Below are 15,519 nucleotides of genomic sequence, written 5' to 3' on the forward strand. Positions count from 1 at the left end.
ACTATCTGCTCTCTGCAACAATCCTTCTGCATCCCAGTCTCCAGTGTCTGCTCTCTGCAACAGTCCTTCTACACCCCAGTCTCAAACCTCTGCTCTCTGCTACAGTTTTTCTGCACCCTAGTCTCCAACCTATGCTCTCTGCAACATGTCTTCTGCACCCCAGTCTTTAAACTGTGCTTTCTGTAACTATCCTACTGCACTCCGGTCTCCAACCTCTGCTCTCTGCAACGATACTTCTGCACCCCAGTCTCCAACGTCTGTTTTCTGCAACAGTCCTTCTGACCCAGTCTCCTGCCTCTGCTCTCTGTATCATCCTTCTGCACCCCAGTTTCCAAACTCTGTTCTCTGTGACATTTTTTCTGTAACCAAGTCGCCACCCTCTGCTATTTGTAATGGTACTTCTGTACCGCAGTCTCCAGTCTCTTCTCACTGCAACATTTCTTCTGAACCCCAGTCTCCAATCTGTGCTCTCTGTAACTGTCTTTCTGACCCCAGTCTCCAACCTCTGCTCTCTGTAACGATCCTTCTGTACCCCAATCTCGAACCTCTGCTCTCTGTAACAATCCTTCTGCACCTCAGTCTCTAACATCTGCTCTCTATAACAGTCCTTCTTAACCCTAGTCTCCAACATCTGCTCTGTATACCGGTTCTTCTTCACCAAAGTCTTCAAACTCTGCTCTCTTTAACAGTCCTTCTTCTACCCATTCTCCAAACTCTGCTCTCTTTAACAGTCCTTCTGTACCGCAGTCTCCAACCTCTTCTCTCTATAACTGTCCTTCTGCACCCCAATTTTCAACCTCTGCTTTTTGTAACAGTCCTTCTGCACCTCAGATTCCAACCTCTGCTCTCTGTAACAGTCCTTCTAAGCCTCAGTATTAAAACTCTGCTCTCTGCATCTATCCTTCTGCACCCCAGTCTCCAAAATGTGCTTTCTGTAACAATCCATCTGCACCCCAGTCACCAACATCTGCTCTCTGTAAAAGGTCTTCTGCACCCCAGTCTCCAAACTCTGCTCTCTGTAAGAGGCCGTCTGCACCCCAGTCTCCAACCTCTTCTCCCTGCAACGATCCTTCTGCACCTAAGTCTCCAACCTCTGCTCTCTGAAACAGTTTTTCTGCACCTAAGTCTGAAAAATTTGCTCTCTGCAAAAATCTTTCTGCACCCGAGTTTCCAACCTTTGCTCTCTGTAACAGTCCTTCTGAACCTCAGTCTCCGAAATGCTCTCTGTAGGATCCTTCTGAAACCTAGTTTCGAAATTGTGCTATCTGTAACAGTCCTTCTGCTCCCCAGTCTGCAAACTCTGCTCTCTGTAACAGGCCTTCTGTACGGCAGTCTCCAACCTCTTTTCTCTATAACGGTCCTTTTGCACCCCAATTTCCAAACTCTGCTCTCTATAACAGTCCTTCTACGCCTCAGTCTGAAACTTCTACTCTCGGCTACTATCCTTCTAAACCTCAGTCTCCAAACTGTGCTATCTGTAACAATCCTTCTGCACCCCAGTCTCCAACATCTGCTCTCTGTAACAGGTCTCCTGCAACCCAGTCTCCAAACTCTGCTCTCTGTAACAGGCCTTCTGCACCTCAGTCTCCAAACTCTGCTCTCTGCAAAAGTCTTTCTACACCCTAGTTTCCAACCTCTGCTCTCTGTAAGATCCTTCTGCACCTCGTTCTCCAAAACTTGCTCTCTGTAACAGTCATTCTGCACCTCAGTCTACAACCTCATCTCTCTGCAATGGCCCTTGTGCACCCTAGTATACAACCTCTGTTCTCTGCAGCTGTCCTTCTACACCCCAGGCTACAAACTCTGCTCTCTGTAACAGTCCTTCTGCACCCCAGTATCCAAACTCTGCTCTCTGTAACAGTCCTTCTCTACGGCAATCTCCACTCTTCTCTCTATAACGGTCCTTCTACACCCCAATTTCCAAACTCTGCTCTCTGTAACAGTCCTTCTCAGCCTCAATCTGGAAATTCTGCTCTCTCCAACAATCCTTCAAAACCCCAGTCTCCAAACTGTGCTATCTGTAACAATCCTTCTGCACCCTAGTCTCCAACATCTGCTTTCTGTAACAAGTTTTCTGCAACCAAGTCTCCAAATCTGCTCTCTGTAACAGGCCTTCTCCACCCCAGTCTTCAACCTCTGCTCTCTTCAAAAGTCCTTCTAAACCCCAGTCTCCAACCTCTGCTCTCTGCAACGATCATTCTGCATCCCAGTCTCCAAAGTCTGCTCTCTTTAAGATCCTTCTGCACCCCGTTCTCCAAACGTTGCTCTCTGTAACAGTCATTCTGCAGCTCAGTCTCAAACTTCTGCTCTCTGCAACAGTCCTTCTGCACCCCATTTTCCAACCTCTGCTCTCTGCAAACGTCTTATTAAACCCCAGTATCCAACATCTGATCTCTGCAACGATTTTCCTGCATCCCAGTCTCCAACATCTGCTCTCTGCAACAGTTCTTATACACCCAAATGTTCAACCTCTGCTCTCTGCTACAGTATTTCTGCACCCCAGTCTCCAAACTCTGCTCTCTGCAACATTTCTTCTGCACCCCAGTCTCCAACCTGTTCTCTCTGAAACTATCCTACTGCACCCCGGTCTCCAAACTCTGCTCTCTTTAGCGATCATTCTGCACCTCAGTCTCCAAACTCTGCTCTCTGCAAGGATCCTTCTGCATCCCAGTCTCCAACCTCTGCTCTCTGCAACAGTATTTCTGCACCCCAGTCTCCAATCTCTGCTCTCTGGAACAGTGCTTCAGCACCTCATGTCCAAACTCTGCTCTCTGTAACAGGCCTTCTGCACCACAGTCTCCAATGTCTGCTTTCTGTAACAGTTCTTCTGAACCCCAATCTCCAAACTCTGCAATCTGTAACACTCCTTCTGCACCTCAGTCTCCATCCTCTGCTCTCTGTAAGAATCTTTTGCCACCACTGTCTCCAACCTCTTCTCTCTGTAAAAGTCCTTCTGCACCTCAGTATCCAACCTCTGCAATCTGTAACGGTCCTTCTGCACCCCAGTCTCCAAACTCTGCTTTCTGTATCAGTCCTTCTGCACCCAAGTCTTCAAACTCTGCTCTCTGCACCTTTTCTTCTGCACACCAGTCTTAACCTGTGCTCTCTGTAACAGTCCTCCTGCACCCCAGTCTCAAACATCTGCTCTCTGCAACTATCCTTCTTCTACCCAATCTCCAAACTCTGTTCTCTCTAAAAGTCCTTCTTCATCTCAGTCCCCATCCTTTGCTTTCTGTAATGGTCCTTCTGCACACCAGTCTCCAATCTTTGTTCTCTGTAACAATCCTTTTTCATCTCTGTCTCCAAAATCTGCTCTCTGTAACAGTCCTTCTGCACCCCAGTCTGAAAACTCTGCTCTTTGTAACAATCCTTCTGTACCGCAGTCTCCAAAGTCTTCTCTCATAACGGTACTTCTGCACCCCAATTGCCAATCTCTGCTTTCTGAAACCGTCCTTCTGCACCTGAGACTCCAACCACTGCTCTCTGTAACAGTCCTTCTAAGCCTCAGTCTGAAACCTCTGCTCTCTGCCACAATCCTTCTAAACCCCAGTCTCCAAACTGTGCTATCTGTAACAATCCTTCTGCACCCCAGTCTCAAATATCTGCTCTCTGTAACATGTCTTCTGCAACTCAGTCTATAAAGTCTGCACTCTGTAACAGGCCTTCTGCACCCCAGTCTCCAACCTCTTCTCTCTGCAACGATTCTTCTGCACCTCAGTCTCCAACCTCTGCTCTCTACAACAGTCCTTCTGCACCACAGTCTCCAAGCTCTGCTCTCTGTAACCGTCCTTCTGCACATCAGTGTCCAAACTCTGCTCTCTGTAATAGTTTTTCTGGTCACCAATCTAAAAACTCTACTCTCTGTAACACTCCTTCTGCACCCCAGTCTCTATCCTCTGCTCTCTGTAAGAATCCTTCTGCACCCCAGTCTCAAACCGCTCCTCTCTGTAACAGTCCTACTGCACCTCAGTCTCCAAACTCTGCTCTCTTTAATGAACCTTCAGCACCTCAGTCACCAACCGCTGCTCTCTGTAACAGGCCTTCTGAACCTTATTCTCCAACCTATGCTTTTTGGATCAGTCCTTTCGCAAACCAGTTTCCTACCTATGCTCCCTGTAACAATTCTTCTGAACCTGAGTCTCCAACATCTGCTCTCTGAAACAGTCCGTCTGCACCCCAGTCTCCAAACTCTGTTCTCTGCATCAGTTTTTCTGCACACCAGTATCCCACCTCTGCTCTCTGTAACAGTCCTTCTGTACCACAGTCTCAAAACTTTGTTCTCTGTAACGGTCCTTCTGCACCCCGGTCTCCAAACTCTGCTCTCTGTAACATTCCTTCTTCACCCCAGTCTCCAACCTCTGCTGCCTGCAAAAGTCCTTCTACACCCCAGTCTCCCACCTCTGCTATCTGCAACAGTCCTTCTGCACCCCAGTCTCCAAACTCTGCTCTCTGTAACAATGTTTCTGTACCCCAGTCTCCAATTTCTACTCTTTGTAACAGTCCTTCTGCATCTCAGTCTCCAACCTCTGCTCTCTGCAACAGTTCTTAAGCACCAATGTCTCAAATTCTGGTCCCTGCACCAGTCGTTCTACACCCCAGTCTCCAACCTCTGCTATCTCCAACAATCCTTCTGCACCTTACTCTCAAAACTCTTCTCTCTGCAATGAACCTTCTGCACCCCAGTCTCCAAAATCTGCTCTCTGCAACAGTCTTTCTGCACCTCAGTCTGAAAACTCTGCTCTCTGCAACAATCCTTCTTCACCTCAGTTCCCAAACTCTGATCTCTGCAATGGTCTTTCTGCACCCAAGTATTCAACCTATGCTCTCTGTAACAATCCTACTGCACCTCAGTCTCAAACATCTGCTCTCTGAAAAAGTCCTTTTGCACCCCAGTCTGTAACATCTGCTCTCTGCAACAGTCCTTCTGCACCTCAGTCTGAAAACTCTGCTCTCTGAAACGATCCTTGTGCACCCCTGTCTCCAAATTCTGAACCTTGAAACAATCTTTCTCCACCCCAGTTTCCAACCTCCACTATCCGTAACAGTCCTCCTGTAGTGCAGTCTCCAAAATCTTCTCTCTGTAACGGTCCTACTGCACCCCAGTCTCTAACCCCTGCTTTCTGTATCAGTCAATCTGCACCCCTGTCTCCAACCTCTGCTCTCTGTAATAGTCCTGCTGCACCTAAGGCTTCAAACTCTGCTGTCTGCAACAGTTTTTCTAGATCCAAATCTCAAACCTCTGCTCCCTGCAACAGTCCTTCTGCACCTCAGTCTCTAACCTCTACTCTCTGTAACAGTCCTTCTGCACCCCAGTCTCCAACATTTGCTATTTGTAAGATTCTTCTGCAACCTAGTATCAAAACTCTGCCCTCTGTAACAATCCTTCTGAACCCTTTCTCCAAACTCTGTTCTCTGTAACAGTCCTTCTGCACACCATTCTCAATACTCTGCTTTCCACAAAGATCCTTCTGCACCCCAGTCTCCTTCCTCTGCTCTCTGCAACAGTCCGTCTCCACACCAGTCTCCAACCTCTGCTCTCTGTAACAGTCCTCCTGTAGTGCACTCTCAAAAATCTGCTCTATATAAAGGTTTTTCTGCACCCAAGTCTCCAATCTTTGCTCTCTGTAACAGTCCTTCTGCACCCCAGTCTCCAACCTCTGCTCTCTGTAACAGGCCTTTTGCACCCCATTCTCAAACCTCTTCTCTCTGTAATAGTGCTTCTTCACCTCAGTCTACAAACTCTGCTCTCTGCAACAGTCTGTCTGCACCCCAGTCTCCAAACTCTGCTTACTGTATCACTCCATCTGCACCACAATTTCCAACATCTGCTCTCTCTAAGAGTCTTTCTGCACCTCAGTCTACAAACTCTGCTCTCTGCAACAGTCCTTCTGCACCAAATCTCAAACCTCTGCCTCTGTAACAGTCCTAATGTAACCCAGTATCTAATCTCTGGTCTCTGCAACAGTCCTTCTGCACCCCAATGTGAACCTGTGCTTTCGGCTACAGTCCTTATACACCCCAGTGTCCAGCCTCTGCTCTCTGCAACAGTACCTCTGCAACCCAGTCTCCAACACCTGCTCTTTGTAATATTTTTTCTGCACCTCAGTGTTCAACCTCTGCTCTCTGCAATGATCCTTCTGCACCTCAGTCTCCAAAAACTTCTCTCTGTAAATGTACTTATGAACACCTTGTCAAAACTCTGCTGTTCGTAACAGGCCTTCTGCACTCAGGTCTCCAACCTCTGTTCTTTCTAACAATCCTTCTGCACCCCAGTCTTAAAATTTTGCACTCTACAACGATCCTTCTGCACCCCAGTGTCCAAACTCTGCTCTCTGTAACAGTCCTGCTGCACCTCGGTCTACAAACTCTGCTCTTTGTAAGATCCATTTGCAACCTTGTCTAAAAACTCTGCTCTATATGGGAGTTCTTCTGCACCCCAGTCTCCAACCTCTGCTCTCTGTAACAGGCCTTTTGCACCCAAATCTCCCACCTCTACTCTCTGTAACCGTCCTTTTGCACCTCAGTCTCCAACTTCTGCTTTCTGCAACAGTCCTTTTGCACCTCAGTTCTCAAACTCAGCTCTCTGAATCGATCCTTCTGCACCTCAGTCTCAAAACTCTACTTTCTGTAACACTCCGTCTGCACCCCAGTCTCCAAACTCTGCTTACTGTATTACTCCATCTGCACCACAATTTCCAACATCTGCTCTCTGTAAGAGTATTTCTGCAACTCAGTCTCCAACCTCTGATCTCTGCAACAGTCCTTCTTCAACTCAGGCTCCAAATTCTGCTCTCTGTAAGATCCTTCTGCACCCCTGTATTTAACCTCTGCTCTCTGAAACTGTCCTTATGAATTCGAGTCTTCATACTCTGCTCTCTGTAACAGTACTTCCGCACCTCTGTCTCCAACCACTTCTCTCTGCAACAGTCCTTCTGCACCCCAGTCTCCAACCTCTGTTTTATACATTAGTCTTTCTGAACCCTAGTTACCAACATCTGCTCTCTGCAACAGTCTTTCTGCACGCCACTCTCCAACATATGTTCTCTGAAACAGTCCTTCTGCACCTCAGTCTGAAAACTCTGTTCTCTGCAACCATCATTCTGATCCCCAGTCTCCAACCTCTTCTCTCTATAACAGTCCTGCTGTACCACAGTCTCCAAAATCTTCTCTCTGTAAGATCCTTCTGCAACCCTGTCTCCAAACTCTGCTGTTTGTAACAGTCCTTCTGCACCCCAGTCTCCAACCTCTACTCTGTGTAACAGGACTTTTACACTCCATTCTCCAACCTCTGCTGTCTGCAACAGTCATTCTGCACCGGAGTCTCCAAACTCTGCTTTCTGAATCAGTTCATCTGCACCCGAATCTCCAAACTCTGCTCTCTGTAACAGTCCTTCTGCACCTCAGTCTGACACCTCTCTTTTCTGCATGGTACTTCTGCACCTCAGTCTCCAAACACTGCTCTCTGTAATAGTCAACCTGCACCCCAGTCTCCAACCTCTTCTTTCCTTAAGATCATTCAGCAACCCAGTCTCTGAATTCTGCTCTTTATAAGTCCTTCTGCACCCCAGTCTCCAACCGATCCTCTGTGTAACAAGCCTTCTGGAAGCCAGTCTCCCAACTCTGTTCTCTGTAGCAGGCCTTCTGAACCCCAGTCTCCAAACTCTGCTCTCTATAAAAGTCCTTCTGCACCCCAGTCTCCAACCTCTCCTCTCTGTAACAGGCCTTCTTGACGCCAGTCTTTCAACTCTGCTCTCTGTAGCAGTCCTTCTGCACCCCAGTCTCCATAATGTGGTCTCTGAAATGATCCTTCTGCACCCCAGTCTCCAACCTCTGATCTCTGCAACAGTCCATCTGCACCTCAGTCTCCAAATTCTGCTCACTGTAAGATGCTTCTGCACCTCTGTATCCAACCTCTGCTCTCTGTAAAAGTCCTTCTGCACGCGAGTCTCCAACATCTGCTCTCTGCAATAGTCATTCTGCACCTCAGTCTTAAAACTCTCCTCTCTGCAACGACCCTTCTGCACCAAAGTCTCCTACCTCGGCTCTCTGTAACAGTCCTTCTGCACCTCAGTCTCCAAACTCTGCTCTCTGCAAGATCCTTCTGCAACCCAGTCTTTAAACTCTGCACTTTGTACCTGTCTTTTTGCACCCCAGTCTCCAACCTCTGCTCTCTCTAAATGTCCTTCTGCACCTCAGTCTCAAACCTCTGCTCTAACTAACGGTCCTTTTGCACCCCAGTCTCCAACCTCTGCTCTCTGTAATGATCCATCTACAACTTAGTCTCCAACCTCTGCTCTCTGTTACAGTCCTTCTGGATTCTAGTCTCCAACATCTGCTCTCTGAAAGAATTTTTCTTCTACCCAGTCTCCAACCTCTGCTCTCTGTAACAGTCATTTTGTATCGCAGTGTCCAAGCTCTTCTCATTGTAACGGTCATTCTACTCCCCAATTGCCAGCCTCTGCTTTCTGTAACAGTATTTCTGCACCCCAGGCTCCAAAATCTTCTCTCTGCAACGATCCTTCTGCACCTCAGACTCCAAACTCTGCTCTCTGCAACATTCCTTCTGCACCCCAGTCTCCAGACTCTTTTCTCTGGAATGTCATTTTCATCTCAGTCTCCAAACTCTGCTCTTTGTAGCAGTTCATCTGCACCCCAGTATCCAAACTCTGCTCTCTTTAAAAGTACTTCTACACCCCAGTCTCCAAACTCTGCTCTCTGTAACAGTCCTTCTGTACCGCAGTCTCCAACCTCTTCTCTCTATAATGGTTCTTCTACACGCGAATTGCCAACCTCTTCTTTCTGAAAAAGTCCTTCTGCACCCCAGTCTCTAACCTCTTCTCTCTGCAATGATCCTTCTGCACCTCAGTCTCTAAACTCTTCTCTCTACAACAGTTCTTCTGCACCCCAGTCTCCAGATTCTGCTATCTGTAAGATCCATTTGCATCCCAGTCTCCAACATCTGCTCTCTGTAACAGTCCTTCTGCACCACAGGATCCAACCTCTGCTCTCTGAAAAAGTCCTTCTGCACATCAGTCTCCAACCTTTGATCTTTTTAATGATCCTTCTGCACCCCAGTATTCAAACTCTGCTCTCTGTAACAATCAATCTGCACCTCAGTCTTCAATGTCTGCTCTCTGTAACAGTCCTTCTGCACCCCAGTCTCCAATATCTGCTCTGTGCAACGGTCCTTCTGCACACCAGTCTCCAAACTCTGCTCTCTCCAACAGTCCTTCTGCACCCCAGTCTCCAACCTCTGCTCTCTGTAACAGTCCTTCTCATCCTCAGTCTGAAACCTCTGCTCTTTACAATGATCCTTCTTCACACCAGTCTTCAACCTCTGTTCTCTGTAACAGTCTTTCTGCACCTCAGTCTCAAACCTCTGCTCTCTGCAACTGTCCTTCTGCAACCCAGTCTCCAAGCTCTTTTCTCTGCAACATTCCCTCTACACCCCACTCTCCAACCACTGCTCTCGGCAAGAATCCTTTTGCATCCCAGTCTCTAACGTCTGCTCTCTGCAACAGTTTTTCTGCACCCCAGTCTCCAACTTCTGCTCTCCGCTACATTACTTCTTCACCCCAGTCTCAAAACTCTGCTTTCTGCAAAATTTCTTCTGCACTCCAGTCTCTAACCTGTGGTGTCTGTAACTGTCCTGCTGCACCCTAGTCTCCAACCTCTGCTCTCTGTAGCTATCGTTCTACATCTCAGTCTTTAACCTCTGCTCTCTGAAAGATCCTTCTCCACCTCAATCTTTAAGTTCTGCAATCTGTAACGGTCCTTCTGCACCCCAGTCTCCAACATCTGCTCTCTGAAACGATCCTTCTTCACCTTAGTCTCCAACCTCTGCTCTCTGTAACAAACCTTCTGCACCCCACTCTCCAAACTCTGCACTCTGTAACAGGCCTTCTGCAACCCAGTTTCCAACCTCTTCTCTCTGCAACAATCCTTCTTCACCTCAGTCTCCATCCTCTGCTCTCTGCAACTGTCCTTCTGAACCCCAGTCACCTACCTCTGCTCTCGGTAAGAATCCTTCTGCGCCCCAGTCTCCAACCACTCCTCTCTGTAACAGTCCTTCTGCACCTCAGTGTCCAACCTCTGCTCTTTGTAATGAACCTTCAGCACCTCAGTCTCCAACCGCTGCTCTCTGTAACAGTCCTTCTGTACCACAGTCTCAAAACTCTGCTTCTTCACCCCATTCTCCAACATCAGCTTTCTGTATCAGTTCTTCTGCACCCCAGTCTCCAACCTCTGCTCTCAGTAAGAGTCCTTCTGCACCCCAGTATCCAACTTCTGCTCTCTGAAACATTTCTTCTGCACCCCAGTCTCCATCTGTGCTCTCTGTAACTGTCCTTCTGCATCCCAGTCTCCAACCTCTGCTCTCTGTAACGATCTTTCTGCACCACAGTCTGAAACCTCTCCTCTCTGCAACTATTCTTCTTTCCCTCAGAATCCAAACTCTGCTCTCCGCAATGATCCTTCTGCACCCCAGTCTCCAACCTCTGCTCTCCGTAAATGTTCTTCTGTACTTCAGTGTCCATCCTCTGCTATCTGAAACAATCCTTGTGCACACCAGTCTCCAACCTCTATTCTCTGCAACAGTCCTTCTGCACCCAGGCTCTAAACTCTGCTCTCTGTAACAGTCCTTCTGCACCCCAGTCTCCAACCTCTGCTCTCTGTAACAGTCCTTTTGAATCTCAGTCTTTAACATCTGCTCTCTATAACAGTCCTTCTGCACAACAGTCTCCAAACTTTGCCCTGTGCAACACTCTTTCTACACTACAGTCTTCAACCTCTGCTCTGTGTAACAGTCCTTCTGCAACCCCATCCAATCTCTGCTCTCTACAACGATCCTTCTGCATCACCGTCTCCAACACCTGCTCTCTGCAACAGTCCTTCTGCACCCAAGTCTCCAACCTCTGCTCTCTGCAACGATCCTTCTGCAAAACAGTCTCCAACCTCTGCTCTCTGCAATAATCCTACTGCACACCAGTTGACAACCTCTGCTCTCTGTAAAAATCCTTCTGCACCGCAGTCTCCAAACTCTGCTCTACGTAATATTCTTTTGCAACCCAGTCTCCAAACTCTGCTCTCTGTAGCAGCCCTTCTGTACCCAGTCTCCAAACTCTGCTCTCGGTAACAGCCTTCTGTACCCCAGTCTCCAACCTCTGCTCTCTGTAACAGCCCTTCTGTACACAGTCTCCAAACTCTGCTCTCTGTAATAGCCTTCTGCACCCCAGTCTCCAAACTCTGCTCTCTGCATCAGTCCTTCTGCACCCCACTCTCCATACTCTGCTCTCTTTAACAGTCTTTCTGCATCTCAGTCTCCTAACTCTACTCTCTGCAACAGTTCTTCTGCACACCAGTCTCCAACGTCTTCACTCTGAAATTGTTCTTCTCCACTCCAGTCTCCAAACTCTTCTCTCTGAAACAGTCCTCCTGTATTGCAGTCTTCAAACACTGCTGTCTGTAATGGTCCTTCTGCACCTCAGTCCCCAACCTCTGCTTTCTGTATCAGTCCTTCTGCACCCCAGTCTCCAAACTCAGCTATCTGCAAAAGTCTTCTGCACCTCAGTCTCCAAATTCTACTCTCTGCAAAAGTCCTTCTGCACCCATGTCTCCAACACCTGCTCCCTGCAACAGTCCTTCTTCACCCCAGTTTCCAAACTCTGCTATCTGCAACAGTCCTTCTGCACACCAGTCTCCAAACTCTGCTCTCTGTAACAGTCCTTCTGCACCTCAGTCTCCAAATTCTGCTCTCTGCAGCAGTCCTTCTGCATCCAAGTCTCCAACCTCTGCTCTCTGTAGCAGAACTTCCAAACATCAGTCTCTAAACTCTGCTCTCTGCAACAGTATTTCTGCAGCATATTCTCCAACCTCTGCTCTCTACAAAAGTCGTTCTGCACCCTAGTTACCAACATCTGCTCTCTGCAACGACCCTTCTTCAACCCAGTCTTCTACCTCTTCTCTCTGTAACAGTCCTTCTGCTCCTCAGTCTCCCAACTCTGCTCTCTGTAAGATCCTCCTGCAACCCAGTCTTTAAGCTCTGCACTCTGTAACAGTCCTTCTGCACAACAGTCTACAACCTCTGCTCTCTTTAAAAGGCCTTCTGCACTCCAGTCTTTAACCTCTTCTCTCTGCATCGATTCTTTTCCACCCCAGTCTCCAACATCTGCTCTCTGCAACAGTCCTTTTGCACCCCAGTCTCCAAACCCTGCTCTCTGTATGATCCATCTGAACCCCAGTCTTCAACCTGTGCTCTCTGTAACAGTCCTTCTGCAGCCCAGTCTTTATCTCCGATCTCTGTAACAGTCCTTTGGCAACTCAGTCTCCAACCTCTGCTCTATTTAATAGTCCTACTGCATCCTAGCCTCTAAAATATGCAATCTGCAACCGTTTTTCTGATCCCCAGTCTCCAACATTTGTTCTCTGCAGCAGTCCTTCTGAACTCCAGTCTCCAAACTCTGCTCTTTGCAACGATTCTTCTGGACTCCTGTCTCCAACGTCTTCTCTCTGCAACAGTCCTTCTGCACCACAGTCTCCAACCTCTTCTCTCTTTAAGATCCTTCTGCACTCCAGTTTCCAAACTCTGCTCTCTGTAACATTCCTTCTCAACCCCAGTCTCCAACCTGTGTCCTCTGCAACAGTTTTTTACTCTCCAGACTCAGAGATCTGCTCAATGTAACAGTCCTTCTGCACCTCAATCTCCCAACTCGGCTCCCTATAAGATACTTCTGCAACCCAGTTTTTAAACTCTGCACTCTGTAACAGTCCTTTAAAACCCCAGTCTCCAAACTCTGTTCTCTGTTAGATCCATCTGAACACCAGTCTCTAACCTCTGCTCTCTGTAAGTGTACTTCTGCCCCATGTATCCAACTTCTGCTCTCTGTAACAGTCCTTCTGCACCTCACTATCCAAGTTCTTCTCTGTATAACAGTCCTTCTGCACCCCAGTTTCTAAAATCTGCTCTCGGAAACAGTTCTTCTTCACCCCCTCTCCAACATCTGCTCTTTGCAACAGTCCTTCTGAAGCCCAGTCTCCAAACTCTGCTCTCTTCAACGATCCTTCTGTACCCCAGTCTCCAACGTCTGCACTCTGTAAGATCCTTCTGCATTTCAGTTTCAAAATTCTGCTCTCTGTAACATTTCTTCTCTACCACAGTCTACATCCACTGTCCTCATCAACAGTCCTCTGCTCTCAAGACTCTGAAATCTGCTTTCTGTAACAGTTTTTCTGTACCGCAGTCTCCAACCTCAGCTCATTGTAACGGTCCTTCTACATCCCAGTCTCCAACCTCTACTTTCTGTAACAGTCAGTCTAAACCCATGTCTCCAATCTCTGTTCTCTGTATCTACCCTTCTGCACCTCAGTGTCCAACCTCTGTTCTATGTAAGAGTCTTTCTGCACCCTAGTCTTCAATTTCTGCTCTCGGTACCAATGCTATATCGCAGTCTCCAAACTCTGCTCTCTGTAACGGTCCTTCTGCACCCCAATTTCCAAACTTTGCTTCCTGTAACAGTCCTTCTACACCTCAGTCTCCAACCTCTGTTCTCTGTAACAGTCCTTCTGCACCTTAGTCTGAAATCTCTGCTCTCTGCACAATCCTACTGCACCCCAGTCTCAAAGCACTGCTCTCAGTAACAGTCCACCTGCACCTCAGTCTCTTACCTCTGCTCTCTGTAAGATCCTTCAGCAACCCAGTCTCCAAAAACTGCTCTCTATAACAGTCTTTCTGCACCCCAGTGTCCAATTTCTCCTCTCTGTAACAGGCCTTCTTCATGCCAGTCTCCAAACTCTACTCTCTGTAGCAGGCCTCGGCACCCCAGTTACCAAAATCTGCTCTCTGCAACGATCCTTCTGCACCCCAGTCTCCAACCTTCCTCTTTGCAATGATCCTAGGGCACCCCAGTCTCCAACCTCTGGTCTCTGCAACAGTGCTTCTGCTTTTCAGTCTCCAAATTCTGCTCTCTGTAAAAACCTTCTGCACCCCTGTATCCAACGTCTGCTCTCTGTAACAGTCCTTCTGCATCTGAGTCTCTCTGTTACAGGCCTTCCACACCTCAGTCTCCAAACTCTACTCTCTGAAACAGTCCTCTGTACCCCTGTCTCCAACCTCTGCTCTCTACAACAGTCCTTCTGAACCCTAGTTACGAACATCTGCTCTCTGCAACGACCGTTCTGCACCCCAGTCTCCTACCTCTGCTCTCTGTAACAGTCCTTCTACACCTCAGTCTCCAAACTCTGCTCTCTGTAAAACCCTTCTGCAGCCCAGTCTTTAAACTCTGCACTCTGTAACAGTCTTTCTGCACAACAGTCTTTAAACTCTGCTCTTTGTAACAGAACTTCTGCACCCAAGTCTCTAACCTCTTTTGTCTGCAACAATTCTTCGCCACCCCAGTCTCCAACATCTGCTCTCTGCAACAGTCCTTTGCACACCTGTCTCCAAACTCTGCTCTCTATAATATCCATCTGAAACTCAGTCCAACCTCTGCTCTCTGTAACTGTCCTTTTTCACCCCAGTCATCAAACTCTGCTCTCTGTAACAGTCCTTCTGCACCTCAGTCTCCAAACTCTGCTCCATGTAACAGTCCTTCTGCACCCCAGCCTCCAAACTCTGCTCTCTGCAACGATCCTTCTGGACCCCAGTCTCCAACGTCTGCTCCCTGCAACAGTCCTTCTGCACCACAGTCTCCAACCTCTGCTCTCTGTAATATCTTTCTGCACTCCAGTTTCCAGACTCTGCTATTTGTAACATTATTTCTCCACCACAGTCTCCAACCTCTGTCCTCTGAAACAGTACTTCTGCTCCCCAGACTCCAAGATCTGCTCTCTGTAACAGTCCTTCTGTACCGCAGTCTCCAAGATGTGCTTTTTGTAAGGATCCTTCCACACCCCAGTCTCCAACCACTGCTCTCTGTATCAGTCTGTCTGAACCCAAGTCTCTAACCTCTGTTCTGTGTATCTATCTCTGTGCACCTTATCTCCAACCTGTGCTCTATGTAAGAATCTTTCTTCACCCCAGTCTCCATCCTCTTCTCTCGGTAAGAGTCCTTCTGCACCCCAATTTCCAAACTCTGCTTCCTGTAACAGTCCTTCTGCACCTGAGTCTCCAAACTCTTCTCTGTGTAACAGTCCTTCTACACCTCAGTCTCCAACGTCTGCTCTTTGTAACCGTCCTTCTTGACCTCAGTCTGAAAACTCTGCTCTCTGCACGATTTTTCTGCACCCCAGTCTCAAACCACTGCTCTCTGTAAGATCCTTCAACAACCCAGTCTCCAAACTCTGCTCTCTATAACAGTATTTCTGCACCTCAGGATCCAAACTCGCCTCTCTGCAACAGTCCTTCTTCACCCCAGTCTTGAACATCTGCTCTCTGCAACAGTCCTTCGGAAGCACAGTCTGAAAACTCTGCTCCCTGAAACCACCCTTCTGCACGCCAGTCTCCTAATTCTGCTCTCTGTAAGAGTCCTTCTGCACCTCATTCTTCCAACTCTGCTTTCTGTAATATTCTTTTACAACCCAGTC

Source organism: Ictidomys tridecemlineatus, unplaced genomic scaffold, assembly GCF_052094955.1.
Source record: "Ictidomys tridecemlineatus isolate mIctTri1 unplaced genomic scaffold, mIctTri1.hap1 Scaffold_515, whole genome shotgun sequence".
Lineage (NCBI taxonomy): Eukaryota > Metazoa > Chordata > Mammalia > Rodentia > Sciuridae > Ictidomys > Ictidomys tridecemlineatus.